Genomic DNA, 16025 nt, shown 5'->3' on the forward strand with positions numbered 1-16025 from the left:
GCCCGCCTGCCCGGCGACGCGAGGGGCGCGGCCGGGGACGCGCGGGGCCCTTCCGCCGCCGGGCCGCGCAGCCGGGCAGGCAGCCGCGCCCCCGCCCCCCGCGCTGGTTCACAACTTCCCGGGGGCGGGGGTGTGCTCGGGAGCGGAGGGAAAGTTCATCGTTCACGCCTCCCGGCGAGGGCTGGCGCGGACTCGGGCAGGTGGGTGGCACGAGCACCCGTCGCCCGGCCTCGTCCTTGTTAACACTAGAGCTCGGCAGACACGGCGCGCCTCGGAGCGCGTCCCACGGAGCGGGCCCGAGTGGGGTGTAGTTCAGGCGGCCGAGTGGGGGGCTGGGTGCGCCCCCCAGCCGGGGCGGGGGCGCAGCGCCGGTCGGTGACCCTGAAAGTCCTGCCTGTCGCTCGGGGCAGGGCGGGCATGGAGCCGCAGACCTAGGGTGTCCCGAGTTACTTTTTAGTGGTGGCAAGTGAATCAATCTCTGAGAGCAGTGAATGAATTTAAGGAGAGCGTTTTGTAGGTGAGCTGTAGTGCGTGTGTGTGTGTGTGTGTGTGTGTGTGTGTGTGTGAGAGAGAGAGAGAGAGAGAGAGAGAGAGAGAGAGAGAGAGAGAGCGCGAGCAGGGTTTGAAAAGCTGTACTCTGGGATGTTGGGTGTGAGTATTTAATTAGAAATGGTTGTTTCACAAGTTCCATAATTTTTATTCTCTTTTGAAACTCATAGCAATTAAGAGGGCTTTTTGTGTTCTCAGGGGATAGTGATTACTTTACAATAGTACATGAAAATGGCTGTGATTGCTTGAAAGACAATGTAGGTTAGTGGGGAGAGACAAGCAGTGAGATTAGGTTTTAAAATGCCATCTGGCTTGGGATTCTTCACGTTGCCCGTTAAGAGCCCAGCTCAAGACTCTGTTGCTGTTGGCGTCCAGACGCAGGTGGTTTCTTTCATATCTGAGGGTTGAGGGATGTTTTTCTATTTTATCTTTCTTCACTTCACTCTGGAAATACAAAGAGCTTTTGATTTAAATACGCTTTTTCTACACTTTCTTCTACTGGGTTGACGGAACCCTACAAGACCTGATAATACACACATCCATTTATCTCTTACAGAGATAAATAAGCTTTTTTTCCTAACCTATTGAGGCAGAAAACCAAAACAAGTAATTAATGGATCTTAATCTCCTGACCACACCTTTCTACCTTTTCTCTATAAAATGCTGTACTAAATTTTTTTTTTTTTTTTTTGGTATCTGGAATTGAACTCATGACCTAGTCCTTGCCCTGAAGGTGCTATATCTGCAGTGCCCCACACTGTTTTCAGCTGATCAGGAATGTAACCCCACTTGAATATCTCTAATGGGTTCCAGACCATATGGCAGAGCTGTGGTTTGTATTTCACAGACCAAAACAAGTTTCAAAAATCCTTTTAAAATGGTACTCATTAGATGAGTGTAGTCCAGTTTGCTCCCGAGAGGCTGGCCCCATACTTCCTCATCCATTTTTTTGTTCACCTAATAAAACTTTCCAAGTCTTGGACTTATTGATACAAAAGCGAGCAATGATCTTTCTCCCTTCCTGTGATTTCAAGGCCCAGAATTTGACTCCACCCTGTCGAGCCACTGCCAAAGATCACATAATGCACTGGATAAGAGTATTTGGCTGAATCTCAGCCCCATCACTCATTCTCTGATCTTGGGGATGTGTGTCTTGCCTCAGTTTTCTCCCCTAGAGGGTGGGTATAGTAATGGCTACTTCATAGAGCTGCAATAAACTTATTAATCTTCTTCAAACAGGGCATTTAATTAAAGCTGACTGTTGTTCAGTAGACAGTGGCTCATGGCCTCCATGAGTTAATAGCCAGCCACATACCACGTCACTAACTTGGGTCAGTCATCTTCATGCTTCAGGCTTCATTTTAATCTATGACACTGCCTCTCAGCTCCGATCTGTGTGTGTCTTTGCTGTCAGACGTGATCTGGGTCACCGGGGCATGAGGCCTTAGGAATATGGGCGGCACTGGATGGATGCTCTGAGAGCAGGGCAATGCAGGGGCAGTGCTCTTTGAAATCTCTCACAGCAGTAACCTGCTGCCTTGCTTGTTGAATAAATGAGTGAACAAAATGCTAATTAGCTAATTTAGACACGCTGATAGTAACTTGAAGATCCTTTTCAGATTTTTATACAGTATGTATTTTTTCACACAACACCTGACTTCAGAACTGAAAATTCACAGCAGCTAAGGAGTTATTTTAAGATGCTCATCACTGATCTCTGCCTTCAGTTTCTTCACATTCCACTGCATTCTGCACTGTAGCCGGCTGGTAGTTTAGAACTCAGATCTGATCTTGTCCCTCCACTGACTAACACTCTTGAGGAGATCCCGGTTGAGCTGGGCTCTGCCTGCCTTTCCAGCGTTAGTGTCAGCTCTAACCTCACACAAAGCATCTCCCAGTGCTTGGTCCACGGCAGGTACTTTCATACAAGTACTTCACGCTGGTTTTTTCCTGGACACACATTTTCCCTTATATGGCACACACTCACTCACACCTTTCTTCCTGTTACCTGGCTGCCCCTTCTCAGCCTTTAGTTCTCACTTACCATCATTTTATTAGCTAACATTTTTGGGGTGCTTGCTATTTGCCACAAACTGCCAAACCTCTGATAAGTATTTCACAAGTTTTTGAGTTCAATACTATCATTACCCTTATTTTAAAGTTGATGAAACTGAGGCTTAAAGACATGAAATAATTTGGCCAGTGTTACAGAACCAGTGAAACCAAGATTTGAACTCAGGTTTGCTGGATTTCAAAGTTCTGATCCCACCTTCTGTGATATTAGACATTATCTTTCCAGTTCCAGTTGGTTCTTTATGACCTCCTAATAACCCTTCATACTGTGTATCTGTTTGTATACCTCACTGTTATGTCAACTGCTAGGACATGTTTACATTGTTCAACATTTTGTTGGCATACAGTAAACATTTTGTTGAACAAATGTTCCTACGACTTTAGGTCAACTGTGGTTCTCCCGCTGCATAACATAATTTTTTCATACAGGTATTTTACAATGGGTAGTGTTCCAGAAGTTCAATTATTAGCAGAGGTGGGTTGTAATTCTCTTCATTTTCATGTCTCTGTCTCTTGTTGTTTTGTTTTTGTAACAATCTTGAAATGTTTCTTCTTAATCAAAATTCTATTTAGTAATTCTTTTCCCTAGAAGAAAGAATCAAATTTAAGAAATTACTCCTGTAAGAGCCCAATGTTTGCCCCAGTGCAACCTCTAGAGATTTATAAAACTCAGGCCCCCTGTGAAAGAGGCATAAATGAAGGAATTTATGCTCAGAAAATCAGTAAATCAGTGATAATGTTTGTTGTCTACTATGATTCCAGACTCAGGACTATTATTATGTTTGATGTTCTAAAGACAGAGTAACCTTGAGAAGTCTATCATATTCTAAATGAACGCAGGTTACTTTTTAGGGTTTAAAAAAACCAATGTCTAAATGCCCAGACTCTGTAAACAAGTTATGTATGATATGCAATAGGACAAGGATTAGGGTATGCGGATTGAGTTTAAAAAAAGATTACAATTTTTGTATAGCTGACAAACACCTAGAGGACCAAATCGAAAAGGTATCGGAGAATATCCAGTGGAAGTCAGTTTCCCCCACCTCCGCTCCTACAGCGGCTCCCCTCCTTAAAAGCAGCCACTAATCCTGTATTCTTGAGTTCCTTCCAAAAGGATTTTGGGACCTAGTAAATGATTAAGTGGCAAAATCTGCTGAGACAAAATTGTGAAATGTATTCTATGTCCTTGTGCCCCTCTTTAAGAGTGCTTTTATTTTTCCCAGGCACAAGGTATTACTACGTGGGATAATTCTATTTAGGAAAAAGATCACACAAACACACTCTCACGAAGTGATAAGAGCTTTAATTCTTCCCTTGATCATTCTCATTCTTAAGGAAGAAAACAGTGCTTAACACATGGTAATAAATCCCAAATGAGATACAGGCATCAAGTGGTGGAACAGAGACGTAAGTGAAAAAAAATGAGCAGTGTATGGTTAGGCAGATTGTCCCCTTTTATTAGAGTAACTGTTAGGACCTACAGATTTTGTCTGTGATTAGAAATAAGCATAATGATGTTGATCCCAGAGGCAAGGTGAACATCAAGATCATACCTAATAGCAGTAGCTAACAAATGCCAAGTTTTAAGAGTGTGTGACCCTAAAAGATATCATTACTGTTGGCACTGTTTAAAAACTAAGGAGAGTGAGCAACTACAGTTAAGTGACTTGACCAAAGTCACACAAAAATAATAAGATACAGAAATGAGGTATTCAAGAAAAGATCATTTTTTTGCTTGAAGTGTTTACTGTCAGTTGTAGTTAATCTTAAGCATTACATAGATCTAGATTAACTACTTGAGTCCCACTTTACATGTCAATGATAAATAATCTACATGGGACATTAACAAGCATTTTAATTCTTTTTTCTCACAATGAGAAATCATTCTTGACATAATTTAAAAATATTCAGTCATCACACAAACCTCCTAAATTGGGCAGAGTTTGTGCATCACTGTGTCTTATTTCCTAGTGGAGTGGGTGTTATCTTTTTAAATGCACATTTCGTCAAACTTCTGTTTAACTTCAAGTAAGGATACTGCCCTAAAACATAATTAGAAATCACACTGGCTGTCAGGGAGATGGGAAGTGATGTGCTGGAGGCTCTTTACATGGCAGCAGATTAAAGGTTCTGGATAAATTGTCACCTCCAACTGGTTGGAACAGCTGCTCCTTTTCAAGATGTTTCTTTTTCAGCTTTTCTGCGTGGCCTTGACAATAACATTTGGAAATTGATATGTCTCAGAAACTGGGATGCATCCAATAATGTAATCTATTGCTACACTTGATCTTAAAAGCCTTGAAAATAAAGAATGAAATGATGAGCAGGGAGTGACTTCTATTAGACACTATTAACTGAAAATGAGCTTTCTGTGGAGGTTCTTAGAATCATTAGAGAATCATTATAAGACTAAGAAGACAGGTCTGGATCCCTTATAATTGAGGTATACTGGAAAATTGCTTTTGCATGTATTTGAATTCTTATTAAGCTCAAATTTCTTCAAAATTACTTTTGTTATAGGAATGGTAAGTATCCCTCCATTAATATAAACCAGACTGCAGAAAAATCTACTTGAGACTTTGGAATAAACAGATTTACCTTCCACTGCCTTTGTGTCATAGATAAATAATTATAGTATATATTTATACCCTCAACATAAATTTGGGGATGCACATTTTAAAAATGAGTGCTGGTTATTGTATATTTTGTTATTAAAATCTGTAATCACTTCAGAAAGCCTCATTTTCTGCATGGAGATCTGGATGCAGGGTAGTATTCATTCTCTCTTATCAATGACCATCACAATTACAGATACAATAACTAAAACCTTAACAACAGAGGAAGGTTTTGTTCTTACACAGAACACACAGTATCATTCACTCCAGGTCGTCTATAAATGTTTATTTAGCATAGCAGAATCCTCTAGTGATCCGTTAAAATGCTCATCTGACCTTTGGAGTTAGCTTTTTAAACTGATATTAGATATTAAATCTGTCAGTGTCCTCAAGCTCCTTTTATAACCAGACACTTTTCATCCAAATAGACATGCAGGAGTAAGCTCAAACAACAAATCGCATTAAACTGTGTGCGTGTAATGCCACCCTTGTTTACTTTGTCATTGTCAAGTAATTTAATAAGGTCCATTATCTTCCTGAGCTCAGTGCTGAAGGATTGGTAGCATCTTATAGAAAAAGAATAAATTTACGGACTTCAGGTTCCTTTTTTTAACTGTCTAGAACCTTCAAGCAAGTCAGCATGGCAGACAGAGTACAAAGATTAAAGCGCAAATGATTACAGAGTTGGTTTAATTTTAACCAACAAATCCATGTGGGCTAGAACTTGACTCAATTTAGGTTAGAAAATTAAAGGGGATGCAACATTTAAGCTGCTTTTACAGCTGGATGGGCTTGTAGAGATAAGTTTTCCTCTCAATAAATATACAATAACATTTTGAGTTAAATATGTCTACCTAAATAAACCTTTGCTTTCGTTAAAAATATTTTTGTCTGGTTTTCTTTGTTCTTGTATTGATTAAGAAATATTAAAGTTTTCTAATTTTGTGTGATAGTAATTACAAGTGTGATGACTGCATTAAAATGACTTTTTAAAAACAAGGAGAGGGTAATTGTATCACTCATAAATGTTTGTATATTCAGCAAGTGTCTATTATGGACCAGACCCAGTGTTTGGTGCCTGGGGGATCTAGATGAATTATACACATCTACTGCCCTCAGTGACCTTACAGTACAGCGAGGGAGGCAGACAAGTGTCAGACCCTGGCAGAACAAGGGGATACGCATACTGTGACAGGGCTTTGTTGATACGGAAGCTCACAAAATGTGTTTGTTTTGTGTCAGAGCTTCTAGAAGGAGTAATTATTTTATGTGAATTAACAAAATCAAAGAGGGGCAGCCTTTCTAGATATGGAGAATGCAGTGGAATCAAATGGGAGCAACTGTCCAGTGCAAATGAATTTTATTAATATTGGGAAAGATGCAGAATTTTTAAAAAAAAACCCTGCTCTCTCAGATCGCTTGAGATTTTGATTCTAGCTTCCCTGAGAGAACCACATCCATATGATATTTCTGGTTTGGGGCCTAGCATACTCCATTTCTACATGTACTTTCCTGTTTTACCCCCATGCTCTGTAAGGATTTGGTCAAGATTTCTTTCAAGATTCCTAACTAGCATAGTTTGGTGGACTATATAGCTCCCCATCCTAGAGTGGACCAAAGTCCATTTCAAGACTGAGACTTATTTTCTGAGGTTTCCATTTAAATTCTGGAAAGTTATTTTTTTTAGTTCTGTAAATTATTGGTGCATTCTTTGCTGGGCAATCATTTTTTGTTGTTGACCCAGGATTTCCCACATTAGAAAGCATGGCATGCCATAGTGTATACAACATTTCCCATGTCAGTGGCAAGTAAGAAGAAACTAATTCCTGTTTGGTGATGAAATTTGTCTTTACTCATAGACTCTTCATCTTGACAGTAAATTGGCATTGACTCCCACAGTTATATAAATTAAGGGCAGCCTAAGGTGAGTGTGCATATTTAATCATGGGATGAACTTTTGCACGGCATAGGAGGCAGTGTAATGGCGGGTACAACACTACCTTGGAGGTCAGGAGATGCTGGTTTTGATTTTTGAAGTGATGTTAAGGTAGATAGTCGTCTCAGCATGAATATAAGAACACTTTCAAAACTTTGGTTGTGCTGAGATAGAAAATGCAGGGTGGAAAAGGATAAAGAGAGGGAAAAATGTTTGGGGAGGTGATGAGTGGGGACTGGAGCCTGATGAATACAGTACTGAGTTTTCCTCAACTCAAGATATTATTGTTATTATACCTAACCAGTCATAGAAACTCATGTCTTACTAATGATAATCCATCAGGAGAGGAAGCTGGATGTTCTAAATGTATTTTGAAAGTTCTGTTTACTCAACCATTTATGGCACATTTGGTAAGTGTTTTCCTATGGAAGACTTCAAATAAAAGCCATTGGAATGGCATAAAATCTCTACATCACTTGATTTCTACCATCACACATCACTCTTGTCAGTGTCAACCAGTTGGTGTTTCTGTGGTTAATGAAGTCATTAGTCTAAAGAAATGGAGAGCAAAGGGTAATTAGATACGTGCTTTAGGTTGAGCTTTCTCTTGTAACTAAAGTCTTTATTTTCCCATGCGGTTCTTTATTCTAAACCTTCTATAGATGTCATCCTGATTTTAGGCTTTAACTTTTTTCTTCTAAACTTTTCTCTTCTAAAACTTCATGAATTTGTTTTTTCTCAGTGAAGACAAAAACGTGAAAGATATCCATTTAAATGTAGCTTTCTATAATTGGGCATGTACATATTAAGATTGTTAGTCCAGTGGGATATGGATGTGCTTTTTTTATGTGACGATTCTCTTGTGGTTAGCCTACTCATTTTTTGTCTGAAGTGATTCAAAAACTGAAATTAGCAAGTTTATCTTGGTGAAGTTACAAAATAATAAACATAGAAGACAAACACATACATTTTATTCTTTTAATTATTACTTTTTGAGTCATAAGGGAACCATCACTTCTGGAAGGAAGAATAACCTAACTGCAGTTTGATTTTGAATTGTGTCTTAAACCATTTTTGATGGTAATTATATTTTCCAGTTCCAAAGCTTTGTGTGGAGACATGTAAAGCTAGTGCCTTATTTTAAAGGACCCAAGCTGTTTTTGGTCTTGCTTTTGGTGTTTTTCTAATTTGTTGTCTGCTGTCTTAGTCCTGTATCAAGGGTGCTAATGGATCCCAGCACCCCTTTCTCTGAAAAATAATATTGGGAGGTGGAGGGACCCTAGTCAGAAAGGTCCATGATTACTTCATTTTTCCCTATGTTATTCTCAAACAAAGTATCTGTTAAGGCTTTAGGCTGTTCTAGTCTCCAAGTTTTCCCAAGCTACCTCAAAAAACAAAACAAAACAACAAACCAAACAAAAACAATTTATGATGAGAGCACAGCTTCGAGGTAAGGCTTTTATACCATTTGTCTGTTTTCCCCCAATGGTGCTTCTCCACCCACTGATGGGTCAGTGAAGTCAAGTGAGTGGGTCATGAGACCATTTATTTTTATTGTATTAGAATTAATAAAAATACCAGCACGTATTACAACATAGCAAAGGTATCGTTTCATGAAATTGGATTCATTTGCATACATTTTGTATTTGTGTATGTGCTGTTTCAGTAAATGAAATGTATTTTTAAATCTATGTACTGGTGAGAAAAGAAATGTGAAAATCCATTGCATTGTCTTTCGGTCAGATCATATGATCAGCCTCTTCATAGAAATCGTGGAGGCTACATCTGTTGACCTGGTAGGTTGGGGGAGCTCATGGTCTCAGCACTGTTGCTTGTGCATATAAAGTCGTGTTTGATTTCCACTCACTTGGATTGGTTCCTTTCAGTGATGGTTTCCTGGCTGTTTGGGCCCCTGACTGGTTTAGTATCCCTAATTCTGTCTGCCCTGTATGAATTCTTTCTTTCTTTCTTCCCTTACTTTCCCTTCCCTTTCTCTCTATATTTCTCCTTTTTCTTGTTCTTCCTCCCTCACCTCCCCCACTTCTTTCAGCTCCAGCATGTCCAAACAGAATGTGCTAAACATTGTAATTGTTAGGTGATTCTCAGATTATGGGCCAGAAGCCTAGAAGTGGCCTTGAAAATCAGTGGGTTTCACTGTTTTTCTTCATACGCCTTCAACATTAAATAGGTGGAAATCAGCCTTTAATTAAGAGTGGCCAAAGGAAAATTCAGTTTCTCCCTTAAGTAACTCATTTTTACAAAATTGGTTGGGGAGAATGCCCTTTAAGTATGAGACATTGCACTAAAATATAGATTGGAGTGTGTGTAGGTGATTGTTTGGTGATGAATTAGTCTGTGACGAGAGGAAATGGAGTATCTGACTTTTCAGTGGTTACTCCTGTTTTCCAGCTGAGCAGCCTACTACTAGGAGCAGACTGTACTCCCTGGCATAGCTCATTAGTCCATCCAAAAGGAGTGCTCCAAAGATTTTGGTGAGAGATACTGGTGATCAATGAAACATGGCTATGACTAGAGAAATCGTGTGGCTGTAGAGAAAGCCCTGGAATTGTTCAACTTGGAGCTGTGATGACGTGAGAAAAATGGGCAGTGTGATTTTCATGTTCAGGTCTGCAGTTTTCTTTGTGAGCTGGGCTGGATAACTGAAGGCTGAATACTTTGCAAGAAAAGTAAAGACTAATATTTCTAAACCAAGCCCCAAAGAACATCCTTACTGAAGAGGTGGGGTAATATGAATTTAGACTGTTTTCTTTTGAGACAAAGGTAGAAAAGCATACCAGAGCCAGCCTGTTGGCCTCAATACAGCTGAGGGTCAATTACGATTCAATACGTGCTCCCTGAAGTACTCTCCGGCCTTGAGGTCAGCCTGATGACTGGAATTGCTACTGTGCTGTGGCCTGTTTCAACACACGCGCACACACAGCATTCACACACATTTTGAATCAAGTATAGATAAAATCAGTTTTTTAACAATGCCTTGTTTGTGGGTAGTACTTAGTGGTAATGTGGGTCATCCAAACTGCTTAGAGGAATTATTGAAGTATGTTATTTTGGTGTTGCTCTAGACAGCAGAGATTTTTTTTAAGACGAAATATGCTTTCTCACTGGGCTCTTTTAGCCTGTGATGCCCTTTATGCAGGTTCCCTTTCTCTTGGGATGTGCTTTCTGGAGCTTTTCATGGAGGAGAAAGAATGCATGCAAGTGCTGGAGTGTTTGGACTTTCCTTTGCCCTTCTTTTCTAGGGGAGTTTCCACAACAGTATAGATTGGTCCTTACATTCTGTGTCTGGCTAGTGATTTTCAGATGACCAATTTCAACTCATAAATTGATCACAAAGTCACCCTAGTGGGTCACTCCTCTGCCTTTGTTGTAAATGAGTCAGACTAAGTAGAAAATATCAGTGTCTGCGTACTCACGGTACAGCCAGGTGCTGTTTCCTGTAACCAGTATTTATACACAGACACGTATATATTCGCTTGTATGTTTGCAGATCATAAAGCAAATGAAGTGTGTTTCTTCCTGTGGGTCATTTTCAAGAGATTGGACACAGTTACAAAAACAAAACATAAAGCAATACCATCATTTTAGTTCTCACTGCCATTCTTTGCTGTTTATAGAAACTGCATGTGTCAAAGGCATTTGATCTCCATTGAGTAAATAGGCGTTTCTTTCTAAGGGCACTGGGAATTTTATTACCAAGGAGAAAGGTAAAGCCACTCATCTAAATGTAGCAAAATGTAGAAGGTGGCAAGGAAGAAAAGAAAAACAGTGTAGGTGGAAAGTCGAACTATTCCAAGTGCGTAGTTATTTTCATGTATCAAGGACGCTGTCATATTAACCACATTGAATATTTCCATGCCTTACAAGTGGTGTCCATTTGTAAATTGAATTATAACCTTGTAATATTGTAGCCCAATACAGCAAGTGTTCAGAAAACATGGGAGCCCAGTACGTTTTCATGTTTTGTTGACGTGAGTCTGATTCTCACTTCTACTCCTCCTTGCTCCCTACTCTTCTGCCCACCTGCATCTTCAGTCTGCCTCTTCCTCAGCCTCATTTTCACTCGAGGAGCCAAATCAGCACAGGTCCTCCAATCCTCATCACTGCCAGTGTCTCACCTCTCACACAACCCAGGTATGGGGAGATGCTGCTAAGCTGGCTCAGGTGGTAGGCTGCTTGAGCTGTGGCTTTCTCTGCTTTTTCATGTACGTGAGTTCTGGAAGAAGACTGCTACAGATTCAGATTGTGGCTCCACTGATGTAGCTATGTGGCTTTCAGCAAGTCGAGCTTCACTTTCATCATCTCTAAGAGTCGGGGTGGTTTTGACTCATAGCTTTATACTGTGTAAGATACCAAGCAGTACCATTGCAAAGTACGTCTTCCATCAGTGATCAGTCCTTCCTCTTTCTGCTTTACCTTAACAGACGGTCATTGAAGCCCCTCAGGACCGAAGCTCTGCTGTTCTCTTGCTGTTTTTTCTCCCTGCAATCTAGAGACCTGCATCCCTTAGGGCGTGTGTGGTCTGTCCAGACTGAGACTGTCCAGTAGTAGGATTCACAGTGTTACAGGTTGGACCTGTACCAACCCCTCCTGAATCATACTATGAAGCTGAAAAGACTACTGGGCACATCTGCTAGAGCCTCAGCTGGCAGCGGGCAAATTACTCAACACCCAAACTCTACCAGCCTCCACACCAGCTCATATTCTTAGAAGGAATTATCAACTGAATTAAAAAATGCTGCCCTCTCTGTAATTCTTTGTCATCATTCTGCTGTTCTGAGTGAGTCAGTACTTAGGGAATTTCTGCCAAAAACCACACGTACACACAGGCATGTTAAAAAAAAAAAAAACTAGCATTTGATCTTGAACTTATTGTATATGGACATTTAGATTTGAATTCATCATTTGAATTTTACACATTAAATTTGTTTTCCATTTTTTAGTATTTTTAAATATTCTCTTCTTTTACAAGATAGAATTCCACCTGGAATTGAATCTTGGTTCTACTTCTCAATTACATCATCTCAAGCAATTCACAAGTTTCAGTTTCCTGTAAAATATCTTTCTGTCTTCTTCTCAAGGATGTTGAAGATCAAAGTGTCCTGATTATTGTGCTGTGCAGAGGTGATTACAGTGGTAACATTGTTATGAGTGTTATGTTATACATAATGGTAATAGTAACATGATTCATACCCTGGGGGAAACCAGGGTATTCTTAACAATATTTCTGAGGAACTAGATTTGACCAATGACCCTTGCACAGTATACTATGAGAGCAATCTCTGACAGCCATGGGAGCAGGTTTCTGTTGGAAAGTTTCTATCGACCATTTCTGATATAGCACTTACTAACAAGGAAACTTGTGTGAAAACATTTTGGTTCAGTTGTATTATTCCTGTAAATTACTTCTATTTCTTTCACAGTAATTGTTGAGTGCCTGCTCAATGTAAACTGATAAAAAAAAATTACGATCCCTATTCTGGAGAAACCTATAGTCTTCGGTGTAGGAGGGGTAAATGTAAATAATCACAAATTATGTACATTTGTGGTAAGCATTGCAGAGAAAAAGGACAGTTTGTCGCTTAAAGCTGTAAAAAAATTAAGAGAGAAAAGTATATTAAGAGGTTTACCTTCAAAGGGCCTGAGAATCAGCTTTTATATGAGACCTCTTACAAAAATGTGTATTGACCAAATGATAAATAACTGATATAATGTGTTACAGAAACTTTCCCCAGGCAATAAATAAATGAGTGGCATCAACCAACTGCTTCACTGAAAGTCTTGAAAGCTCTTCCTTAAGTGCTGTGCGGCTGAGGGCTAGCCAGTGACCATTGCGAGCTCAGTAAATTGGAGGCAATGCTGCACCCAGTTAGCCTCTATTGCTGCAGTTTAAATGAAGAAATGAGAGTGAAGATAGTCTTGGTGCAGGGCCTGGTGCAGGTCTTAAGTAGCTGTGCTTCTGAATGTGCCTGGATTCCCCCCACCCTGTTCTAAGGAGCTAGTTGGCAAAGGAGACCCAGGAGGAAAGCCTTGTAGCTAGGAGAGACACAGAAGAATAAACTGTAGCCAGAATATCTCCACTACAGGCAGAATTTGGGAGTTAGTTGGATTCCAAGCAGATACATGACTACCATTTATTGTGTTCTCTGTTTTCTGCTTTGTGTACTCTCCTTTATCTCTGCACTGCAATAACCCCAGGTTATGACAGGAAAACAGAGGAGAGGCTACAATGCCTTACTTAAGGTCAAGTAATTAGTAAGCAGTTGTATTAAGCCATTGTGTGTTGCTATAACAAAACTCTGGGTAACTTACAAAGTAAGAGATTTGTGTTCTGGTGGCTGGAGGGTCCAGACATCACTGGTGCCAGCATCCTGGTAAGGCACCCTCGCTGTGTCATACTATGGAATGCAAGTGTAACCAACTTGCAGAAAGGGCACAGTGTAAGCAAGGAATTGAGAACCCAAAGAAGACTCCAGCCTACTCAACATAAAAGCCCACTGTCTGGGGAGTTAATTCTATCATATGTGATTCCCTTGAGACATCATTAATCCATTCTTGAGGGTAATTGTGACCCACTCACCTCCCATTAGGATTGACCTCTTCTTAAAGGTTCTGTCATCTCTTGGCACCATCACACTGGGACCCAGCTTCCAGAACATGAACCTGTGGGGGACGTACTCAAGCCATACACCATAACCATACCAGGACTGAAGCGAAGTGAACAACAAGTGATCCTGACTCCAAAGCCATTTTCCCACTATGCCAGAGAGAAAGCATGAACCATCATGCCAGTCAGAGAATTTGCATTAGTGAGACTCCCTGATAAACATACCATAGCTACAGGCTTGATGCTCCCCAGGGGCAGCCATCCATCTGTCAGTGAAGATTGAGAGGGAAAGGGTTCTCTTGCTAAAGACAGCGTTTCAGCTCAGTGACTACCCGTCTCACTGTCTCTCATCCATAGGTCTCGATCAGAAACCTCCACCCGGGAGAACCACAGAAGGGCTGACACTGTCTCTACCCGTGCTTTTTAGTCCAGGCTTAATATTTACTGGGAGAGGTCTGTTTCAAATAATTAGCCAACTTATGGAGAGAGCCTTGATCTTAAGCAGTAAGCACAGGACAGCGTGGTGGAGAAAGATCTGAACAGGAATGGTGGGACTGTTTCAGCTTCAGGAAGGAGCCTGCCCTAACAATATGGAGTAAAAAGCAAGGGTTAATTCTGTCTTCACATCCACACTAACTCTTGCTGCATCTCCCCTCATAGCTGATCAAAGAGAAACTTACATGAAAGCCAAATGAAAGTTGAGACACAAATTGTCACTATTCTGGAAACATATTACCCTAACCCTGTGTTTCTTAGTAATACAGGCTCTTAGTCAGCTATACACATAGTAACACAAACCACAATGCAAGCAAGCTATACCTTACTAATTTTTGTGCCCCCTAGTCTTGGTTGAGGAAGCAGGGAAGCACACAGAGGTGTGGTTGCTGTCCCTGAATGTGAGGGGAGGGGCTAGATGACATGCTTTGCTTCAGGTCCCAGTCTCCCTTAGTCCCACACCTGAGACACCTCAGTTTTGTGATGGCTTGGGTAAGCCTTTGGCTCCTGACCCTTTTCTCTTCAGTCCTGCTCTTGGCTTGGGACCAATGTTACCTGTGCTCAGCAAAAACTGTGAATGGATTACTCGTGATGTTGCTCCTGTTTGTGTGTCTCTGATTTTGTTCTTATGTATATTCCATCTCTCTCCTGGATTTTCGGCCCTATAGGTACTGCCTCTGGCCAGCTTCACCTTCCGGGCTCTGCAGTCTGTCTTTCTCTAGCACCACCACATTTCTTCTCAACCTTCTAGCTTTACCTCCAACTTGTTCCTAATCCATGCTTTCCAGAGATTCAGCCCTACCTGCTCGGACTTCCAGCAATAAAATATGCATCTTTCTTGTACTTGGTTGCAGTTTTCAGGTTCATAGATCCCCTCTAATGTGAACCACCTCCTCACAGTTAATTTTTTAAAATTCACAATAAACAGTAACATTATCATTTATGATGTACAGTTTGTTTGCACCAGCACTGTAAATCCATCATCCTTAACCAGCTGTCTTGGCCCTATTCCAAGCTCAGGAAACAGTCTGGCTATTAGCAAAGGAAATAAGGGCCCCTCTGGCCGGTAGGTTAGTTGATCAGCTTCATCATTTCTGCTGTTGACTCTGCCCCAGTATGACCCTTGCTCATTTCATATTCTCAAATTGTGCCCGTGGTTCCACTAATTGGGTTTACACCTTGACCTGCTTTGCTGATTTCCTGCCTAGATCTTTCACACAAGATCCCAAGACTGACTCCTACTCCTTGCAGGAGAGAATCATCGAAATTTCCTGCCAGGACCTCTGGTGCCACAATCTGCCAGCCTTCTCAGACATCTGCTTGGTGAACGTTTTGGGCCAAACACTAACCTGCTTCGTACTGAGCTGTGCGTACCATCCAGGCCCCATCTACTGGAGCCTCTTAATTGCCAGCTGCCATTCTTCCCACAATTAGAACCACCCCTGGTGACTGGTCCTCTGTGGGTGGACCATTCTACTGATTAGACTCAGATCCCGCATGTGCTTTCATTTTTTCAAGTATGTATTTGGTTCATTCTGTTAGGAAGTTTGGGGAAAGGTGATTCGACGAAAGCATAACCTTAATTTTCCTTCTTTCTCGTCTCTGATAGCTGTCAATTAAAAGATGCTTTTATGGTTCACTGTAATGAAGAAATTGTTCTTGGAACTCTCACTAAACTGACTTTTGTGTAATTTAGTACAATGGAATTTGCTGGGTAGAAAAGTGATTTTAC

General features: G+C 40.8%; 2 protein-coding genes across 4 annotated transcripts in view; both read left to right on the forward strand.

Annotated features, from left to right (window-relative positions):
* Ddah1 (dimethylarginine dimethylaminohydrolase 1) overlaps positions 1 to 16025 on the forward strand; it is a 267646-nt gene that overhangs the window by 132991 nt on the left and 118630 nt on the right. The gene's annotated exons all lie outside the window — the stretch shown is intronic.
* The window catches only part of LOC134477892 (solute carrier family 2, facilitated glucose transporter member 3-like), a 98794-nt gene continuing 82769 nt past the window's right edge, over positions 1 to 16025 (forward strand). The window contains exon 1 of the mRNA XM_063257400.1: positions 1 to 16025. This exon is cut by the window's right edge and continues 82769 nt beyond it. The gene's annotated coding sequence lies outside the window, so the exon portion shown is untranslated.

This window comes from Cavia porcellus, unplaced genomic scaffold, assembly GCF_034190915.1.
Source record: "Cavia porcellus strain 051 isolate PalLab524CR breed Dunkin Hartley unplaced genomic scaffold, mCavPor4.1 scaffold_1, whole genome shotgun sequence".
Taxonomy (NCBI): Eukaryota; Metazoa; Chordata; class Mammalia; order Rodentia; family Caviidae; genus Cavia; species Cavia porcellus.